This window comes from Oryctolagus cuniculus, chromosome 11, assembly GCF_051225735.1.
Source record: "Oryctolagus cuniculus isolate XC-2025 breed Fujian yellow rabbit chromosome 11, ASM5122573v1, whole genome shotgun sequence".
Classification (NCBI taxonomy): domain Eukaryota; kingdom Metazoa; phylum Chordata; class Mammalia; order Lagomorpha; family Leporidae; genus Oryctolagus; species Oryctolagus cuniculus.
The window spans coordinates 113,746,260-113,765,197 of record NC_142877.1 but is presented as its reverse complement, the minus strand read 5'-3'; the positions used below and the strand labels follow the sequence as shown (position 1 = coordinate 113,765,197).

Genomic DNA, 18,938 nt, shown 5'->3' with positions numbered 1-18,938 from the left:
CACACAAGAAATAGAAGGCCAAGGGGCTGGCGCTGTGGCTCAGTGGGTTAAAGTCCCAGGCTGCAGTGCCAGCATCCCATATGGGCGCCAGTTCTAGTCCCAGCTGCTCCTCTTCCGATCCAGCTCTCTGCTATGGCCTGGGAAAGCAGTAGAAGATGGCCCAAGTCTTTGGGCCCCTGCATCTGTGTGGGAGACCCAGAAGAAGCTCCTGGCTCCTGGCTTCAGATCAGCTCAGCTCTGGCTGTTGTGGCCATTTGGGGAGTGAACCAGCAGATGGAAGACCTCTCTCTCTCTGGCCCTACCTCTCTCTGTAACTCTGTCTTTCAAATAAATAAAAATAATCCCGGCCGGGGTGCTGGATTCTGTCCTGGTTGCTCCTCTTTCAGTCCAGCTCTCTGCTGTGGCCCGAGAAGGCAGTGGAGGATGGCCCAAGTGCTTGGGCCCTGCACCCCATGGGAGACCAGGAGGAAGCACCTGGCCCCTGGCTTCAGATCGGCACAGCGCGCCGACCATAGCTGCCATTTGGGGGTGAACCAATGGAAGGAAGACTTTTCTCTCTGTCTCTCTCTCACTGTCTAACTCTGCCTGTCAAAGAAAGAGAGAGAGAGAGAGAGAGAGAGAAAGAGAGAGAGAAAGGAAGGGAGGGAGGGAGGAAGGAAGGAAGGAAGGAAGGAAGGAAGGAAGGAAGAAAGAAAGAAAGAAAGAAAGAAAGAAAGAAAGAAAGAAAGAAAGAAAGAAAGAGGAAATTTTGAGGCCAAATGTTAGCAGCACAGCCTCGCACGGAAAAGCCTGTGAGACGCCCTCCGATCAAGTCTGACCTGCTGTGGCCAGGCCCCTCCGAGGAGCGGAGCGGTCCTGGTTGGGGCTGGGAGGAGCTCCCTGCTTGGTGGTTCTCACCTTAAAGTACGTGTGTCCATGGAAACAGGGAAGGCAAAGGTCGCCCTGTTTTTATTTGTTTTAGTTCTTTTCATAACAGCTTTATTGAGATGTAATTCACAGGCCATAAAATTCACCCTTTTAAGGTAGCTTTGAGTGCATTCACGGAGTTGTGCAACATCGCCATCGCGGTGACCTAATGCAGAGCATTTCTTCACACAAAAGGGAACCTCAGTGCCAGGAGCAGGCCCTCCCCCTCCCTTCCTTCCCCAGCCCTGGCTACCGCTGATCTACTCTCGGCCTGTTCCGGACAGCTCAGGTCAGCCGGATCTGTAGGCTGAGGCCTTTTATTTATTTAAATTTTTTTAGAGATTCATTTATTTATTTTAAATTCAAAGTTGCACAGAGAGAGGAGAGGCAGAGAGAGAGAGAGAGAGAGAGAGATCTTCCATCCGCTGATTCACTCCCCAGTTGTTCACAATGGCTGGAGCTGAGCCGATCCAAAGCCAGGAGCCAGGAGCTTCTTCCAGGTCTCCCACGCAAGTGCAGAGGCCCAAGCACTTGGGCCATCTTCTACTGCTTTCCCAGGCCACAGCAGAGAGCTGGATGGAAGTGGAGCAGCCGGGGCAGGCTGCAGCATTTTAGGGCTGGCTCCTGTCCCTGAGCCTGGCGTTCTCAAGGTTCATCCCCAGGCGTCGGGCACGTGGCGTCACAGCATCCCTTTGTGGTGTCAGATCACGTTCCGGTTCCCACTGGCCACATTTGTCCAGGCATTCCTTATTTCTCAGACACTGAGGCCGTTTCTCTTTTCGGGGGCGGTTATGGGCAACACGGCTATCAAGACTCATGTACGTTGTGTGTGGGTTCCTGTGCCTCTGCTTTCCTGGGTGTGGGTGCACCCAGGAGTGGAATTCCTAGGCCCTAAGGGCACTCTGAGTCCAGGGTTTGGAGGAACCACTGCGCTGTTCCCCTGGGTGGCTGTGCCCTTCTGCGGTCCCATCGTGATGGACGTGGGCTCCCATTTCTCCACACTTCGATTCCCTCATTCCCCTTAAAGCTCTCCAGTGGCAACGGAGACTTCTCCTTGAACAGTGCAGGGTGGACTAACAGGCAGGGCCGGTGCGTGCCTGCCTTGGGAACACACAGACCTGGCCCCAGTGCTGTTCCCCCCCACCTCCCACCTCCCACCCTGCCCCGAAATGTCAGAGAGGCAATCACTTAACCTCTCTGAACCGCTTTCTCTCCTGAGACCTGCAGTGAGTTCTAATAATAGAGATCTCAGGGGAGTAAAACTGGAGAAGCTTTGTGCTCCCTTGTCCGTTTTCTGGCCAGCATCCGCTCCCCGAGGCTTGGTTCCAGATCAGACCCTCCTTGCTTAGAGGGACACTCATTGCTGGCTTTGGGAGACAAGGAGCTCTACACTGGAATCCCGGCTCTGTCTCTCGCTGTCTCAGAGGCCCTGGGCTGGAAACGTTGCCATTCTGAGTCTCCCATGTCCCAGGGTTGTGTTCAGGAAGCCACGGATCCTGGCCTTAGAGGGTAGGCAGGGTCCTTAAAGCCTAGGAAGATCCACTCAGCCCACCACTACTGCCAGGTTCTTGCTGAGTGTCACCCCCAGGTCTGCAGCTCAGGTTTGGGGAAGCAGGGTAGCCCCAGTGTAGCAAGTGCTGTGAAAGAGGTGTGTTTAGCTGTCTGTGGTTAGAGAGGAAGGGGTGTGGCAAGGCGAGGCCAGCGGAAGGAAGCGGCAGGGGGAAGGGCTGGCTGGTGCTGGGGCGGGGGGAGAGGGGCAGGGAGACCACGCAGTCCTGGAGTTGAGGAGGGTCTCCTCTTGGCTACACCTACCTCACATGCACGCAGGTCCCAGAAACCGCTGGGAGGAGAGCAGGCTTCTGCCTTATCCCTGCTGATCTGATAAAGCCTTCACAGCCTTCCTGCAGGCACACACACCCGAACCTCTGTGCGTTCAAGGCGGGGTGGCCACAGGATGCTGGAGACACCAGGAGGAGTTGGGTGGACAGGGACAAGGGAGACTGGCAACATGAATGGGATCTGGAGGGAGGCAGGACGGCGCAGAGAAAAAGGTTTCTAGCTATGACTCCACCATTTAATAGCCTGTGATCTCTGGCAAGTCACAACTGCTCACTCTGCTCTCGGTTTACTCACCTGCAAAGTGGGGATAAGTACAGCCCTCCTCAAGGAGTAACCGTCAGGAAGAGGGGAGGTGGCGTGCAAATGCCGTTGCAAAAGCCAGTGCTGTCCACCTGCCCGCAGGTTGGTTATGGTCTGGTGAATGGATCAACACCGGGGGTCTGCATCTCCCTACAATGCAGTATCATTTGACGACAGAAAGGGACAAAGTACTGAAAGATGCTACAAGATAAATGAACCCAGAAAACGGACTAAGTGAATCCCAGAAGCGGCACGCCTATGGAAATGGAAGGTGGGTTAGTGGCTGCACAGGCTGGGGGAGCAGGCTGGGGAAGACGAGGAGTGGCCGTGGTCCTCTGGACATAGGTGATGGCAACGGTTTGCACAACCCTGTAACATGCTGAAAACCCCTGAGCTGACCACTTTACATGGCTGACACATACGGTGCGTGAATTATGTCCCAATAAAGCTGATCCAAAGACACAGAAGCGTGGTTACGAGTTTACGTCCCAGCACCCGTGTGTGGTAAGGTACCGGTGGGCCATACACAGACGCATAATTGCATCATCTAGCGTCGGTGTCGTACTTTCATATACGTCCTTACTGTAATTTGTATTGGCTCCTGGGCTTGCCCACTCACTCTGCATTATCGAGGGTCTCGCAGAGTGGGAGGTTCTGCACCAGGAATGGGTGGCCCTCAGAAGGGTGTGGCCCCCTGTGCCCTGGAGCATCAAAGAATGCGTCATTCAGGGGAGGAGAAATCTCAAGTGAGGTCGGGCAGCAGATGCCATGCTCAGACTCAAGAGGAGGGCAGATTCGTGGAGGGCGGGGAGGCCGAGCCGGGCCCCACCCAAACGCTGGGACTCAGCTGCGGGAGCCACGGCACTGCATGCGTGGATGGAAGCGTGGGAGTGCGTGGGGGGGTGCAGGCTGCACAGCTGGGGTTCAGCGAACAGTTTCAGATTGAATACTGACGGGAGTGAAATGCAAGTGCACACGGCCGGCTGCCCGCTGCCAGAGGTGCTGATTCAATTGCAAACTTTGTGTTTATTTGAGAGACAGCCTACAGACTGAGCTCCCAGCCACTGGTTCACTCCTCAAATGCCTGGGATTGGGTTGCTCCTTGGAGGTCTCCTGCATGGGTGGCAGAGACCCGACTGGCTGAGCCATCGCCTGCTGCCGCCCAGGGTGCACCTCGGAAGCTGGAATAGGAAGCAGAACCGGGAATCGAACCCAGGCACTCCGATATGGGATGCAAGCGTCCTAGCTGGAGTCTGGACCTCTGGTGGGATCACTGGGCCCCCTGCAGGGAGTCTGCTGCACCAGGGATGGAAACAGCCAGCTCGGCCATGGGCCCCCCATCCATGCCAGTGCTTCTCACCCTTCAGCAGGGCGCCGGTCCCTGGGGCGCTCGTCCACGTGCAGAGTCCCTCAGGGTCAGGACGTCTGGGCTGCATCTCCAGCGAGCTCTCCGGGGCAGCCCCAGGACCACACACCCTCGCTCCTTCCACAGACCCTGCTGCCTCCCTGAGGCTGAGCCGGCCCACAGCCCCCCGCAGGCTGTGCCGTCTCCTGCCTGGGTCCTGGCACCCAAGTGTTCCCGCCTGGCCTGGCTTCTGCTCCCCTTCAGCTACGTGGCCCCTATTCTCTACAGTACCTCACGCCTGTGCCTTTACAGGCCTCACCTGGCTGCCCTGTTAGTACCTGCGTGCGTCTCCTCAGGGCAGAGACCGAACCTCACCTGCTCCCAAGTCCCAGCACCCAGCAGGCCCTGGGCCTGGCAGACCACAGCCCTGCAGAGACACTGGGGAATGGACATGAACAGCAGAGGAGGCAGGACTGTGGGCTGCACCGTAATAGCAAACAGTTGGCTGCTCATTCTGGGCGGGCCCTGTGTTGGGACTGGTTGGATATTAAGTTTTTTAATCCTCACAGCAACGCAATGTTGTAGGAACTGTCTCCACCCCCAGTTTGCAAACGAGCAAACAGAGGACAAAAGTCAAGTGGAAGAGAAGTCATTTTCTACTGGGGGCTGGGGGTTTTGAAGGATGGGTAGGAGTCCTGAGAGCAGATTTGTCAGTGAGTGGATGAAAGCAGCGGTGTGACAGCAGCCACTTTGTACAATGAGCAAGCTCCCGGTGAGGTGAGCCGCCACTGTGTGGGGTCTAAGTTCCCACAGGAGACCTGAGAGTCAGCGCTATCCGTGAGGCGGGAGGCCCCTGCACCAGGCTATGGGCCCCACGCTCGGAGTTTGGGCTTCACACAGAAGGCATTGGAAGGAGAGAGGCAGGATGCACTCTAGGCTCTTGGTGGCCCCGAGGCAACCTGCCAAGGCAGTGCAGCCGAGAGAGAGGTTTTGGACTTGGTGGAGTCAGCCTGTCCGGACCCACACAGCTGTTGGCCTCAGCCACGGTCAGCACAACGGCCCTGAATGAGTCACGCAGCCTGTGCCTCCGTGTTCTTCTCTGAAAGATGAGAACACTGGTATTGACAACTGGGTCACCGAGAGGCATCGCGTTGTTGTCATTAGAATCACATCCAACATGGTCTTGGGCAAGTCGCTGGGCTCCTCGGAGCCTCAGTTCCATCATCTGTGGAATGGGAGAGAATACAGGACCATGTCCGAGGGCGGATGGAGGTCTCGATGAGCTCACGCATGTGTGCCGGGAGCTCCGCCCCATGCCTGGCATGTGTGGGCTGAGTGTTTGGGGCACTGATGAAGGTGGGTGAGAATGAGAAGTGACAGTGGGAGGGGACCACTGGGTCGTGGTCTGGAGGGGAGGCTGTGAGGGTAAGTACCACCGTGGGTGACATGCTGGGGAGAGGGAGAGGGGCAGGGTGTGGTGGGGCGAGATGGTGATGGGTGATGGCTCCTGGAGCCAGGGGAGAGAGGGGGGCAGGGAGGCCTCTGGGTTGGCGTCTGTTGACACAGAGAGGCTGGCAAGGTGGGCAGAGCAGGAAGCGGTGTGCACGTGGACAGGTTCGGCGAGAACCAGGACCATGGGGGCTTGGCATTTGACACCTGTGCTGCCTGTGAGAAGGCAGCTGGACAATACGGAACACATCAAGAATCCTGGGCTCGGGGCGGTGAACCCTGGGTAAGTCATGTGCTTTTCAATGTACTAGTTTATATCTATGTTTTAGTTTGCAGCATATGTTTCCATATTTAGGCAGAGGATAGATTTAAATGAGTCTAAAATTAAGAATAGAAAAGGTATTTTTTAAGTCAAAATTGTACCCCCACCTGTTTCTCAGTTATCTCATTCTCTTGGGAAAGATGGAAGCTACTCAATTCTTTTTTTTTTTTTTTTTTTTTTTTTTTTGACAGGCAGAGTGGACAGTGAGAGAGGTAGAGACAGAGAGAAAGGTCTTCCTTTGCCGTTGGTTCACCCTCCAATGGCCACCGCGGCCAGTGCACTGTGGCCGGCACACTGCGTTGATCTGAAAGCAGGAGCCAGGTACTTCTCCTGGTCTCCCATGGGGTGCAGGGCCCAAGCACTTGGGCCATCCTCCACTGCACTCCCTGGCCACAGCAGAGAGCTGGCCTGGAAGAGGAGCAACCGGGACAGAATCCGGTGCCCCAACTGGGACTAGAACCCTGTGTGCCGGTGCTGCAAGGCGGAGGATTAGCCTAGTGAGCCGCGACGCCGGCTGCTACTCAATTCTTGTATCTCCTTCCCAAGCCACTCTGTTTCTGCTCTCGGATGTATTATTGTAGTTTAAAAATTAGGTGGCCTTATAAAAAGACTAAAGGATGCAGGTTACAAAAGAAAAAAAATAGACAACTTCATGAAAATTAAAAGCTTTGTGCACCAAAAGATACTATCAATAGAATTAAAGGCAACCTACAGCGTGGGAGAAAATATTTGCAAATCAAATATCTGCTAAAGGGTTTACCATCTAGACTACACAGAGATTTATATCTCAGCCAAAATCATCCCAGACAACCTGACTCAGAAAGGGGCAAAGGGCTTGAGCAGACGTTTCTTCAAGAAGATATCCCAGCGGCCAATAGCACAAGGAAAGACGATTGACGTCACTTGCTCATCATGAGGGAAGCGAAATCCAAACCGCGAGATACCACCTTGCACCCGTCACGATGGTTCCTGCCCACAAAAGCCAGAACACACCAGGTGTTGGTGAGCATGTGGAGAGACTGGAATCGTGCAGCAACTCTGGAAGACAGTAGGACCAGTCCTCAAAAAAATCCAAGCTGAGGCTCCAGGTGATGCAGCAGGTCCACTTGGGCTATCTTACCCAAGGAGCTAGAAGCAGGGTTTCGCCGAGCTGTCTCCACCCTCAGGTTCGCAGAGGCGTCCTCCACTGTAGCGAAAGCCCATTAGCAACCAAGTGTCCTCTGATGCGTGAGTGCAGCCGTGAGACGTGGCCAAGGCGTCCAGCCGGAGAGCAGTCAGCTGTAAAGAGAAGGAGTCCTGGCGTCCGTCCGCCAGCACAGGGACCTGGGGGATGAACTGAGCCAGGCAAGCAGGGGCCGATTCAAGCACTGCAGGATTCCACTCACATGCGGTCCCCCCAGGGTGCGAGACTCAGGCAGGAAATAGAGTGGTGCTTGCTAGGGGCTGGGGGAAGGGGAGGGGAGGTATTGTGAAGTGGTACAGGGTTTCAGTCTTGCAAAACGACGTGTTTTGGCGATGGCTGTGGGTGGTTGCACAATATGAATGCACTTGATACCTGTGCACCTAAAGATGTTAAGATGATGCATTTATGTCACATCTTTTTTTATTATTATTATTATTATTATTATTTTGGACAGTGAGAGAGAGAGACAGAGAGAAAGGTCTTCCTTTGCTATTGGTTCACCCTCCAATGGCCGCCACGGCCGGCGCGCTGCGGCCAGAGCACCGCGCTAATCCAAGCCAGGAGCCAGGTACTTCTCCTGGTCTCCCATGGGGTGCAGGGCCCAAGCACTTGGGCCATCCTCCACTGCACTCCCTGGCCACAGCAGAGAGCTGGCCTGGAAGAGGGGCAACCGGGACAGAATGCAGCGCTCCGACCGGGACTAGAACCCGGTGTGCCGGTGCTGCAAGGCAGAGGATTAGCCTAGTGAGCCCACGGCGCTGGCCCACATCTATTTTTAACTCTGTTTCAACAAGTTAAAAAAAAAAAAAAAGACTGCAAAATAAGATGAGAGAGGGGCTGGAGACATGGTAGTTTCCCGCATGGCTGTCACTGTGGTGGGGGGAGGGGGCACGGTTAGGAGAGAAGGCACAGAGAAGCGCCATGAGCCGAGAGCCGGGAGCTGCCAGCACCGCGCAGAGGAGTTGCACAGAGCTGGCTTGAACTCTGGCTCCAGCAGCCTGCCACGCCTCTCCACTCTCTGAGGCCCCATCTCCTCTTCTGCCCGTTGGGGACACTGTGCGTGTGTGACCTCACTGGGTCGCTGTGAGAACTGAGTGACGTTACACTTAGGTAACACGCCTAGTGTACAATGCTTACTGCAGAGTCCGGCGCTCAGTAAACAGGAGCCTTTAGGAGAGGTAGCATTAAAAGTATTTAACCAGTGGTCGGCCATGTGGTGCAGTGGGTTAAAGCCCCGTTCTGCAGCGCCGGCATCCCATGTGGGCGCCGGTTCAAGTCCCAGCTGCTCCACTTCCAATCCAGCTCTCTGCTGCAGCCTGGGAAAGCAGTAGAAGATGGCCCAAGTGCTTGGGCCCCTGCACCCACATGGGAGACCCAGAAGAAGCTCCTGGCTCTAGATCGGCTCAGCTCTGGCCATTGCAGCCATTTGGGGAGTGAACCAGCAGATGGAAGACCTCTCTCTGTCTCTGTTACTCTTTCAAATAAATAAAATAAATATTTTTTAAAGAAGCATTTAGCCCGGGTACCAACCAGTCAAAAGGAACTAAAGCCGTGGAAAGGGCGCGTTGCAGCTGAATGTCCACCGAGAGCAGGGGTTAGGGAGCGGTCAGCAAGGGAAGAGGACAGAGGGTGACAGGCCCCTCGGGAAGTTTCTAGAAAGTCTGGGAGCTGCCCTCTAGGGAAGGGGGAGCCTAACTGAGGAATGCAGCTGGCTGGCCTCCGGACAGGGCAGGGGCAGGGAGTATCTGAGAGCCGAGTGCAGACCACGCTTGAGGAAGGGGCGAGCAGGCTGAGCTGGGCTGCAGTGGGGTGGGAAAGCACCGGCTCACCAGGGGTGGGGACACAGCAGGCTAAGCCTCCCACCGTGGTGTGCCGGCCCATACTGGAGTGCCAGGTCCAGCCCCGGCTGCTCTGCTTCAGAACCAGCATTCCTGCTACTCACTAATTTCAAATACGCACATGTACAGCTAGAAAGAAAGTTAGAAAGTGTTGGTTCGTTCTTAGGCCAGGGAAATCCAAAGCTTGTCTGCATGCTAAAGAGACATATAATTAGCAGGATGACAAAACCATATATACACTACGACCCGAACCGTGTTTCTCTTTGTCACTTCTCACTTTTGGCTTTATATAACTGAACACACAGGAAGTTGCAAGAGGACCACAGACGACTGCCCGTGTCCCTTAGCCATCTTCAGCAGCCGCGAAGGTGCCGCCCCGCTTTCTCGTTCACCAGTTTTGTGGAAGTGTGCTCATAATTTACAGTCGGCAGAGCACCCAGACCTCATGTGTGCCAGCCAATTCCTTTTACAAACGGAAACTCCCACCAACTTGATCAAGGCCTGGAGCAGTCCAGCACCTCCGAGGGCTTCCTGCAGCCCTCCCTGCCCCTAATTCCCTCCCAAAGGGAAGCTCCCTTCTGACTCTGTCACTAGGGATTGAGTTTGCCTGTTACAGAACCTCACATAACTGGGATCATACAGGATCTGCTTTCTACAAATAGTTACTTACTGGGGCCAGTGTTGGGGCATACCGGCTGCCGCCTACAATGCTAGCGCCAGTCTCTCCTGGCTGCTCCGCCTCCCATCCAGCACCCTGCTAATGGACTGGGAAAAGCAGTGGAAGATGGCCCAAGTGTTTGGGCCCCTGCTACCCACATGGGAGACCCAGATGAAGCTCCTGGCTTCAGCCTGGCCCAGCGCTGGCTGTTGTGGCCATTTGGGGAGTGAACCAGCAATGGAAGATCTCTCTCTGTGTGTGTCTCTCTCTCTCTGTGACTTCGACTTTCAAAAAAGATTTATTTATTTAAATGAAAGGCAGAGTCTCCCTCTGTCATGCACTCACGTGCACACACACATAGACACACACACATACACGCACACACAGACACACACACACGTGTGCACACACACATACCATTCATCTGTTGGTTCTCTCCCCAAATGGCTACAAAGAGACAGGGCTGGGCCAGGCTGAAGACAAGAGCCAGGACTCCATGTGGGTTTCCCATGTGGGTGGCAGGGGTCCAGGTACCTGAGCCATCTTTTGCTGCTTTCCCACACGCATTTGCAGGGAGCTGGATTGGAAGTGGAGCGGCTGGGTATCAAACTGGCACCTGTCTGGGAAGCCAGTGCTGCAGACGGCGGCTTAACCCATTGTGCCACGGTGCCGATCTGAGTAGAAACTTTTTTTTTCTTTTTTTTTTTTAACTTTTATTTAATGAATATAAATTTCCAAAGTACAGCTTATGGATTACAATGGCTTCCCCCCATAACTTCCCTCCCACCCGCAACCCTCCCCTTTCCCGCTCCCTCTCCCCTTCCATTCACATCAAGATTCATTTTCAATTCTCTTTATATACAGAAGATCAGTTTAGCATACATTAAGTAAAGATTTCAACAGTTTGCACCCACATAGAAACACAAAGTGAAAAGTACTGTTTGAGTACTAGTTATAGCATTAAATCACAATGTACAGCACATTAAGGACAGAGATCCTACATGAGGAGTAAGTGCACAGTGACTCCTGTTGTTGACTTAACAAAGTGACACTCTTGTTTATGGCATCAGTAATCACCCTAGGCTCTTGTCATGAGTTGCCAAGGCTATGGAAGCCTTTTGAGTGCACTGACTCTGATCATATTTAGACAAGGCCATGGTCAAAGTGGAAGTTCTCTCCTCCCTTCAGAGAAAGGTACCTCCTTCTTTGATGACCTGTTCTTTCTACTGGGATCTCACTCGCAGAGATCTTTCATTTATGAGTAGAAACCTTTAAGGGTACAGATTCATGTGGGATGGAGGAAGGGTTGGGGTGCATAGCAAATGAGAGGGCCTCCTTGGAAAAGGGAGCAACACAGGCCAGTGGATGGAGAGGAGAGAATTCACAGTCCCAGTTCCCTGGAGGGAGTGGTGCTGAGTCTGGGCTCTGAGGAAAATGGAGATGATCATTAACGATAAGGCTCTGTTGAAAGTGCACCTGCTTAGCAGCGTGAAAAACTTTCAGGTCCATTAGCTTCCTGTGCGCCTCCTGAAGAAGCCCAGCGATTCTTAAAAAAAAAAAAAAATTTTTTTTTAATTTATTTGAAAGTCACAGTTACAGAGAAAGAGGGAGATCTTCTATCTGCTGGTTCACTCCCCAAATGACATAACAACCAGGGCTGGGCTAGATCATAGCTGGGAGCCCAGAGCTTCATCCAGGTCTCCCGCGAGGCTGGCAGGGGCCCAGGCACCTCCGTGCTTTCTCAGGCACATTAGCAGGGACCTGCATCAGAAGTGCAGCAGCTGGGACTCAAACTGGCACTCATAGGGGATGCCGGTGTTGCAGGCAGTGGCTTAACTCATTATGCCACAATGCCGGTCCCAGGGCCCAGTGATATACCCATTTTATAGATAAGGAAACAGAGGCTCTCTGAATCCTGCTCAAGCATATACTGTGGACCATTTTCTTTAAGAGACTTATTTATTTATTTGAAAGTCAGAGTTATAGAGAGGCAGAGGCAGAGAGAGACAGAGAGACAGAGAGACAGAGAGAGGGAGAGATCTTCTGTCTGGTGGTTCACGCCCCAGATGGCTGCAACAGCCAGAGCTGAGCCGGTCTGCAGCCAGAAGCCTGGGGTTTCTTGCGGGTCTCCCACGTGGGTGCAGGGGCCCAGGGACTTGGGCCACCCTCTGCTGCTTTCCCAGGTGCATCAGCAGGGAGCTGGATCTGAAGTGGAGCAGCCGGGACTTGAACCAGCGCCCATATGGGACATTGGCACTACAGGTGGTGGTTTTACCCGCTGTGCCACAGCACCGGCCCTGTGGACCACTTTATGTCAGTTCAAGCTCCAAAGAAACAAAACAGGCGCAGCTCCTGTCTGCTCTCGCACAGCTTCCAGCACAGGAGGGAAAACCAAGGGAAATGGACAATAAAAACCTGGCGTGTAAGTCTGATGAGAGAAATAAATTCAGGATGACGTGTGAGCATACGGGGGCCCCTTAACAGCCTGGAGGGTCCAGGGAGACATATTGGAAGGGACAACACCAAGATGAGTCTTTTTCTTTCATCTTGGAAAAAATCATGCAAGTGATACAAATGTTAGCATCCAGATAAACAGGAGCTAGAATTGAGGTTCAGTGGGTTAAGCATTCCCCAGCCCCAGCCCCCACCCCTACGATGCCAGCATCCCATATGAGGGTGTTCAAATCCCTGCTACTCCACTTCCCATCCAGCTGCCTGCTGATACGCCTGGGAAGGCAGCAGAAGATGGCCCAAGTCCTTGGGCCCCTGCATCCATGCGGGAGACCCGATGGAGTTCCAGGCTCCTGGCTGTGGCCTGAGCCAGGCCTGGCCATTGCAGCCAATTGGGGAGTGAAACTGTAATGGAAACTCTCTCTCTCTCTCTCTCTAACTCTTCCTTTAAAGCAAATGCAAAATAAAATATCAAAAAAAAAAAAAAATACAAACAAGAAAAATCAATCACGGTGTGCTGAGACACACATATATAAACATTGCACAAAAACAGATGAAACCCTGCTCATTTTGCGTATTTTAAACCAGTAAATACAAATCTACATAAAAATTTCAGTGAAGGGTATTTTTCAACAAAGAGATTTATCAGAATTATTCAATTTTATTGTATGTACATTTTAAATACATTATTCAATTATATCGCACATTTAATTCTAATTTTTAGTGACTAGAAACAATGTTGCAAAGAATAACTTTCTAATTTGTGTCTGTGCACTTTTTGAACTACTGTTTAGGTTTAGGATGAATTCATTGATTTAATTTCCCACCAATATCTCTAAACCTGGACAAGATTAGACATTTATTTTTTAATAATAATTGGTGTAGCCTGGCATATAATAATATAATATACTTATTATATTATTTTATTTATATTATATTAATATATTAAATATCATACTGATATTATTTACTATATTTTATTTATAATATGTAATATATAATAATATAATAATTTATAATAGGTGAAACATGGCATTTGCTGTCATTTTGCTTGTATTTCCTTTTGTTTGTTTTAAAGGTTTATTTATTTATCTGAATGAAAGACAGACTCAGAGAGAGAGAGAGAGAGAGAGAGAGATCTTCCTTCTGCTGGTTCACTCCCCAAATGGCCACAATGGCCAGGGCTGGGCCAGGACAAAGCCAGGAACCAGGAGCATGATTGGAGTCTCCCACGTGGGTGCAGGGCACCTAGCACTTGGGCATCTTCCACTGCTTTCCCAGGCGCATTAGCCGGCAGCTGGACCAGCAGTGGAGCAGCCGGGAATTGAACCGTCGCCCGTATGGGATGCGGGCATCACAGGTGGTGGCTATGCCACAGTGTTGGGCCCTGCTTGTATTTCTGATGGCTAGTTTTTTTTTTTTTTTTCATAATTATGGGCTATTTATATTTTATCTTTTTGAATCGCCTGTTTCTGTTTGGAGTATTTGGGAGTTTTTCTCAGCGGCTGGCAGGGGGTCTCCGTATACCGGTGACGGTGAGCTGCGAAGTCGCCCTCCGGGCCTTCTCTTGCCTTCAGGAAGCTCAGTGTCTCCGAAGTCCGTCTGGAAGGGGAGCGGAGACCGAGAGCGAGAGCGCTCCCCAGGAACTGTGCGACAAGGGACTGGCTGTGGCAGGTGCAGAGCCCACGACGAAGCTACTGCACGAAAGCCTGGAGGAACTGGCCCAGGAACACAGAGAGATCAAGGGACACAACTCGGCCCGCTACCGTGGGGGCGACTGACACACACTTCCCTAGCTTCCTTGTTAACAAATTAATCCATTTGCCGGAGAGTGGGGGTTTGGGGCGGGGGAGGTCTTCCATCCCCTGGGTCACTTCCCGGATGGCCAGGGCAGCTAGAGCGGGTGACAGGGGCCCGGGCACTTGGGGAAAAGGTGGGGAGCCCGTGCGCCGCCACGTGGGTCCCCCAAATTGTTTCGATTTCTTCACCTCGAAACTGAAATTCCAGGTGGATGAAAAAGATAAACGTAAAGCATTTTTTTTTTTTGAAAGGAGAGTAAATTTTATCCTCTTTTTAGTGGACAGTAACCAGAAATAAATAAATAATAAATAAATACATGCAATTTACCTACCAAAAAAAAAATCCCCCCCAAGCGGGGAAAACACTGCGCTGAGTGCCCAAAAGGCTGGGTGCGACTCTCTCACGTGGCGTAGAGGGGCTCAGGGCAGCAGCCGGCGCGGAATCGAACCCTGGAAGCCCACGGTGGAATCCAGGGCTGAGCCCTGCCCGCCCCCACAGGCCCTCATAATTATGTAAAATAGCACTTTTCCCATATATGGTACTTAATGTCTGTTCTTATGGTGGGACCAGAGACATGGAAAACACAGCTCTCCGGGCGGGGCGTCGGAGCCCCGGACCCGCCCCTTCTGCTCCCTCCCAGGCGACGCCCCGAAGCCTGGGCCCCGAGCCCTCCGCTCCCCGAGCTGCCCCTCCTGATTGGACTCTCTTGGTGTCAATCCTCGTCCTGGAACCTGGCTATCCTTTGATCCCACCCAAGGAGGCGGGGCTCTCGCCTAGGAAGCTCCGGGGAAGGTGGAGAGGGCGGAGGTGGGGGCGGATGAGGCGGATGAACCCCTCCCCTCCGGGCCTAGGGGTTCCGCCCACCCTCTTCCCACAGGCCAAGATGCCTGTCTATCAAGACTAGGCGAGGACCGGAGCGGCGGCGGAGCGGAGAAGAAGGCGTGACCTCCCGCCCAGGCCCCGCCCCGCAGCGGGGCCCGGCTCGCCATGGGCCGGAGCTGCGAGGGCGGGGCGGGAAGGCGGCGGGCAGCGAGCTGGGTGCGGTGAGGCGCGCAGATCACCGCGGTTCCTGGGCAGGGCACGGAAGGCTGAGCGAGGCTGACCTGCTGCAGCTCCCGCCTCGCGCGCTCGCCCCACCCCGCCGCCGCCCGAGCGCTCCAGAAAGCCCTCTCAGGAGAAGCAGCGCCTGTTCCCCGGGGCACATCCAGGTTCAGGTGAGCGAGCGCCGCTGGCGGGTCCCGCCCCGGGCAGCTGGGCGGCGTCTGGGGCGAGCCGGCCACCGTGTGGTTCCCGGGCTCGGCCTCGGCGCGGTCGGCGACCGTCGCGCGCGGGCGCGGATGGCGGGGCCGGGGCCCCGCATCCTCCCGGGCCGGCTCTGGGACCCGTGCGCCGGCGCTCGGGGCGGGCGCTGCCGGCAGCGAGGCCCCGGGGAGCACCGGACGGCCTCGGGGCCGGCGCTCCCGGGCACCCCGCCCCGCCGGGCGGTTCCCGGGACGCGGCTCTGCCCCTCGCCTCGCCAGGCCCCGACTTGGGCAAACTTTTGAACCCCTTCCGGGCTGCGGCCCCCTTGGGACACGAGGTAACGGGCAGGCGGGCACCGCTTGGCCGCTGTCAGGGCGCCCTCTGAGTCAGGCCCGGACGGTCCCGCCGCGGACACAGTTTCCGCCCTGTGCCGCCGACTTCCTCATCCGCGCGGCGGCCGCAGCCGGCGGGGAGGGGTACGGGGACCGAGCGGGCAGGGAGCCGGGCACCCCTCCAGCCTCCGGCTGCCTGGCCCTTGACTTGTGCTGCCCGGAGGAGGAAGGCCCGGGAAGGCCGGCAGCCGTCCAGGCGTCCGGCGTGCACCTGATTGCGCCGCCCCGCCCGGGAGGAGGGCGGAGGGCGCAGGGCGCAGGGCGCCGGCCCTGCCTCTAGGACCCGGCCTGCTCGGGCTGTTGCATCTTTCCTGTTTGGGGCAGACCCGGGGTGCCCCTCCACCCTCTCCCCGGTCTTTTCTCCGTGCAGGGGTCCTCACCCCACCCTGTCCTGGGGCCACGCCCGCTCCCCCCCCCCCCCCGCTTCTTCCGGCGGAGCACCCGTTGGGGAGGGTGCCGGCTGCAGCCCCAGCCCGCGGTGTGGGGGGAGGTTCCTGGGAAGTCCCAGGTCTCTGCCGCTTCTCGGTTCACTGCACCCTCCTCTAGGTCTAAGAGGATTTCAAAGTAACTGTTGAGGAACTGTTGGAGGGGAAGAGCGCCCGAGCTGCTTCCCGGTGGCGGTGTCTGGCGCCGCCGCGGGAGGCTGGCTCTGTAACCTCACCTTGATGGTTCATTCCCTTTTTGGGAAGGACAGAGGCTGCTCGCAGGCCTGTTTGGACAATCACTCCATTAGTATTAGTCCATTTATATACCAGGCTGCTGTAGGTGGGGGGAGGGCGCACAGATGTGTAATGGAGCAAATATTTAACCGACTTGTGTGCCAGGGACTCTGCCAGGTGGTGGAGAGGGGGGTGTGAAGTTGGGTAAGACCTGGCCCCTGCCCATGGCTGCGCCAAATCTGTAGATGACTCTCTGGGGTGAGGTGGAGATGACAGGGACCCCAGGAAGGTTGTGTGAGTCATGGGAGCCAGGAGCCCGTGGGAGCCAGGAGCCCGTGGGATCCCGGAGGCATCTGCCCTGGGGGGGGGTTACAGTCTTCAAGGAGACATCAAGGCAGAATGACGGGAATATGTAGGAAGGCAGCCCAGGATGTGTGTCCCGAGCGTGCCATAGACAAAGGGATTCCAAGGCTGCGAGCGCCCCAGTGTCTGGGCGGCCGCAAGGTAGGAGCACGGTGCAGGTTTGTCCACCTGAGGCAAGCATGCGGCATTGGAAAGTGAGGAGTCACCGAACGGATAATGGGGGCTAATTAAAAAGGCCGAGAGATTGCTGAGTGTAATTTGAGAGCCGGTCTGCGCGCGGCTGGCTGCGGGGTGACACCAAAGGGCTTTGCTCTTCACATCAGCAAGTCCCAGCAGCGCAGGTGGGCAGATCCAGGTGCCCGAGAGCCGGTACTGGCAGGCTCCCTTCCGGGAGGTGCCCCGCCCGTGGGAGCCGGGCAGCCCGGAAGCTGCTCTCCAAAAGGCAGAGGAGGGGAGAGGGGAGAGAGGGCAGGAGCAGTGGCTTTCCTGTGTGTGTATTTTTTTTTTTTTAACCTAAGGGGCTGGAGATGGGACAGGTTCTCTCATGTAGGGTGAAGGGCGCCTGTTAGCCGCAGCCTGCCATTTGCCGGATCTTGCTCCAGAAAAAACAAAACAAGGGTCTGTTTGCTCTTTGCAAGAAGAAAGCGCGCTCAGAGCGCGCAGCCCTAGTGCAGCCTGGTGGGGCACTGCCGGCTGAGCCTCCTCCACTTCCTCTCTGCTAATCCTTCAATAAAGTACTTAGACAGCCCTTACCGAGCTTGACATCTGTATTTCAAAAGGGAGGAGGGGTTGGCTGTTGTTTCCCTTTGAGCCCAGCCCTACCCCTCTCTTGGGGGGGGGGGGAGAGCAGCCCCAAAGCCGGGGCGGGGGGGGGGGGGGACCAAAAAAATCCGTGCCTTGACAGTTTCCTCCCAAGCATCATGTTCCAAAAATATTTAGAATAACAAAATCTGTGTGTCCTCTTAATTAAACAAACGTCCTAATTTACGGAGCATAAAACAGCAGCTCTGCCCGCTGGGGCAGGAAGTGCATTTTCCCTTTGTGCAGCCCAGAGAGCCACTGCCTCTCTGCTTTAACCCTTGGTGTGCTGACCCTGGGCCCATGTCTGCTGTGGCAGGGGACTGGAGGCCTGGCGCAGCCCTGCTCCTGTGGCCTCCAGAATGCTCTTCCCAGAGCTGAGAGGGGTGGGGCCCGACCCTGCCAGTTCAGTAGCCTTGGGACCTTAGGCAAGTCACGGAGTCTCAGTTTTCCCCTGTAACAGGAGCGTCATGACACCCATCGGGCAGGGTTAGCAGTGAGAGCTAGAGGGACTGAGGTACAAGGAGGGTGTGATAGTTAATGGCTGTGTCAATTAAACGTGTATATGTGTGTGTGTGTAAATTAAGATGTGCGAATCTGTGATCAGTCTCAACTCCCTGGGTTGTCAGGTGAGGAGGCCAGCGGGGTGACGGGTAGATGGTTTTCCCGGCTCCTAGCCCATCCTCTGGCTTCCTCTCAGAGGTGGGCAGGTGACTGGGCACTTGGAAGTCCAGGTAGCGAGGACACAGGTGGCTGTGAGGTCCAGCTCCTAAAATCTTGATGGCCCTTGGTGGTGAGCTCATGCTGGCTTCCTCTGCAGGCCCTGGGTGGGTGGGAAGATGGGCGGACTCACTTGTTTTACCTCTGAAGTTTGGTTTTTAGAAACTGATTGCCTAGGAGACAGCCAAGGGAGGTAGGGAACCAGCACTGGGTTCACTGCGTGCAGACCTGGCTTCCAGCTCTGGCTCTGTCGCGGGGACTGTCTGATGTTGGTAGAAGTGCCGTCTCACCCTGCCGGGACATCGTGCCAGCTTGGGTGTGTTCTGATTGGACACAGAAGTGTGCAGAAACTGGAAAATTCAGCAGTTTTAGTTTGTCGAACATCGCCCCTTAGGCGCTCCTGGACCTTTCCGACGAGCGTGTATATTGTTCAGGTCTGTCTGAGAGGCTAGTCTGGCAGCACCTGTCAAAGCGCCGTCCTGCCTGCATTCTAGGAATTTGCCCCCCAGATAAACTCGAGTGTGCGGAGGGAGATGTCTGAGACTCTCCCGAAGCGTCGTCACCGAAGACCGGAAGCGGGCTGAGTGTCCGTTAGAAGGGTCAGATCAGCCACGGTCCAGCTGTGCGGTGGGAGCCACTCGGCTCTTCACAAACTGAGGCTGCTCCGTAGGCA

At 55.0% G+C, this 18,938-nt stretch overlaps 1 protein-coding gene and 1 long non-coding RNA gene across 3 annotated transcripts in view; one reads left to right on the top strand and one right to left on the bottom strand.

Moving 5' to 3' along the window:
* Positions 1 to 10,526: 10,526 nt before the first annotated feature.
* On the bottom strand, positions 10,527 to 14,583 carry LOC138844485 (uncharacterized). The gene is made up of 2 exons (XR_011380374.2): positions 14,423 to 14,583; positions 10,527 to 11,386 (listed from the first exon to the last, which is right to left on the bottom strand). It is a non-coding gene; the product is annotated as an uncharacterized LOC138844485 (long non-coding RNA).
* A 492-nt stretch (positions 14,584 to 15,075) lies between these two features.
* MYH9 (myosin heavy chain 9) overlaps positions 15,076 to 18,938 on the top strand; it is an 87,703-nt gene continuing 83,840 nt past the window's right edge. For both annotated transcript variants that reach the window (XR_016217020.1, XM_051845941.3), the window contains exon 1: positions 15,076 to 15,305. The gene's annotated coding sequence lies outside the window, so the exon portion shown is untranslated. The remainder of the gene's footprint in view (positions 15,306 to 18,938) is intronic.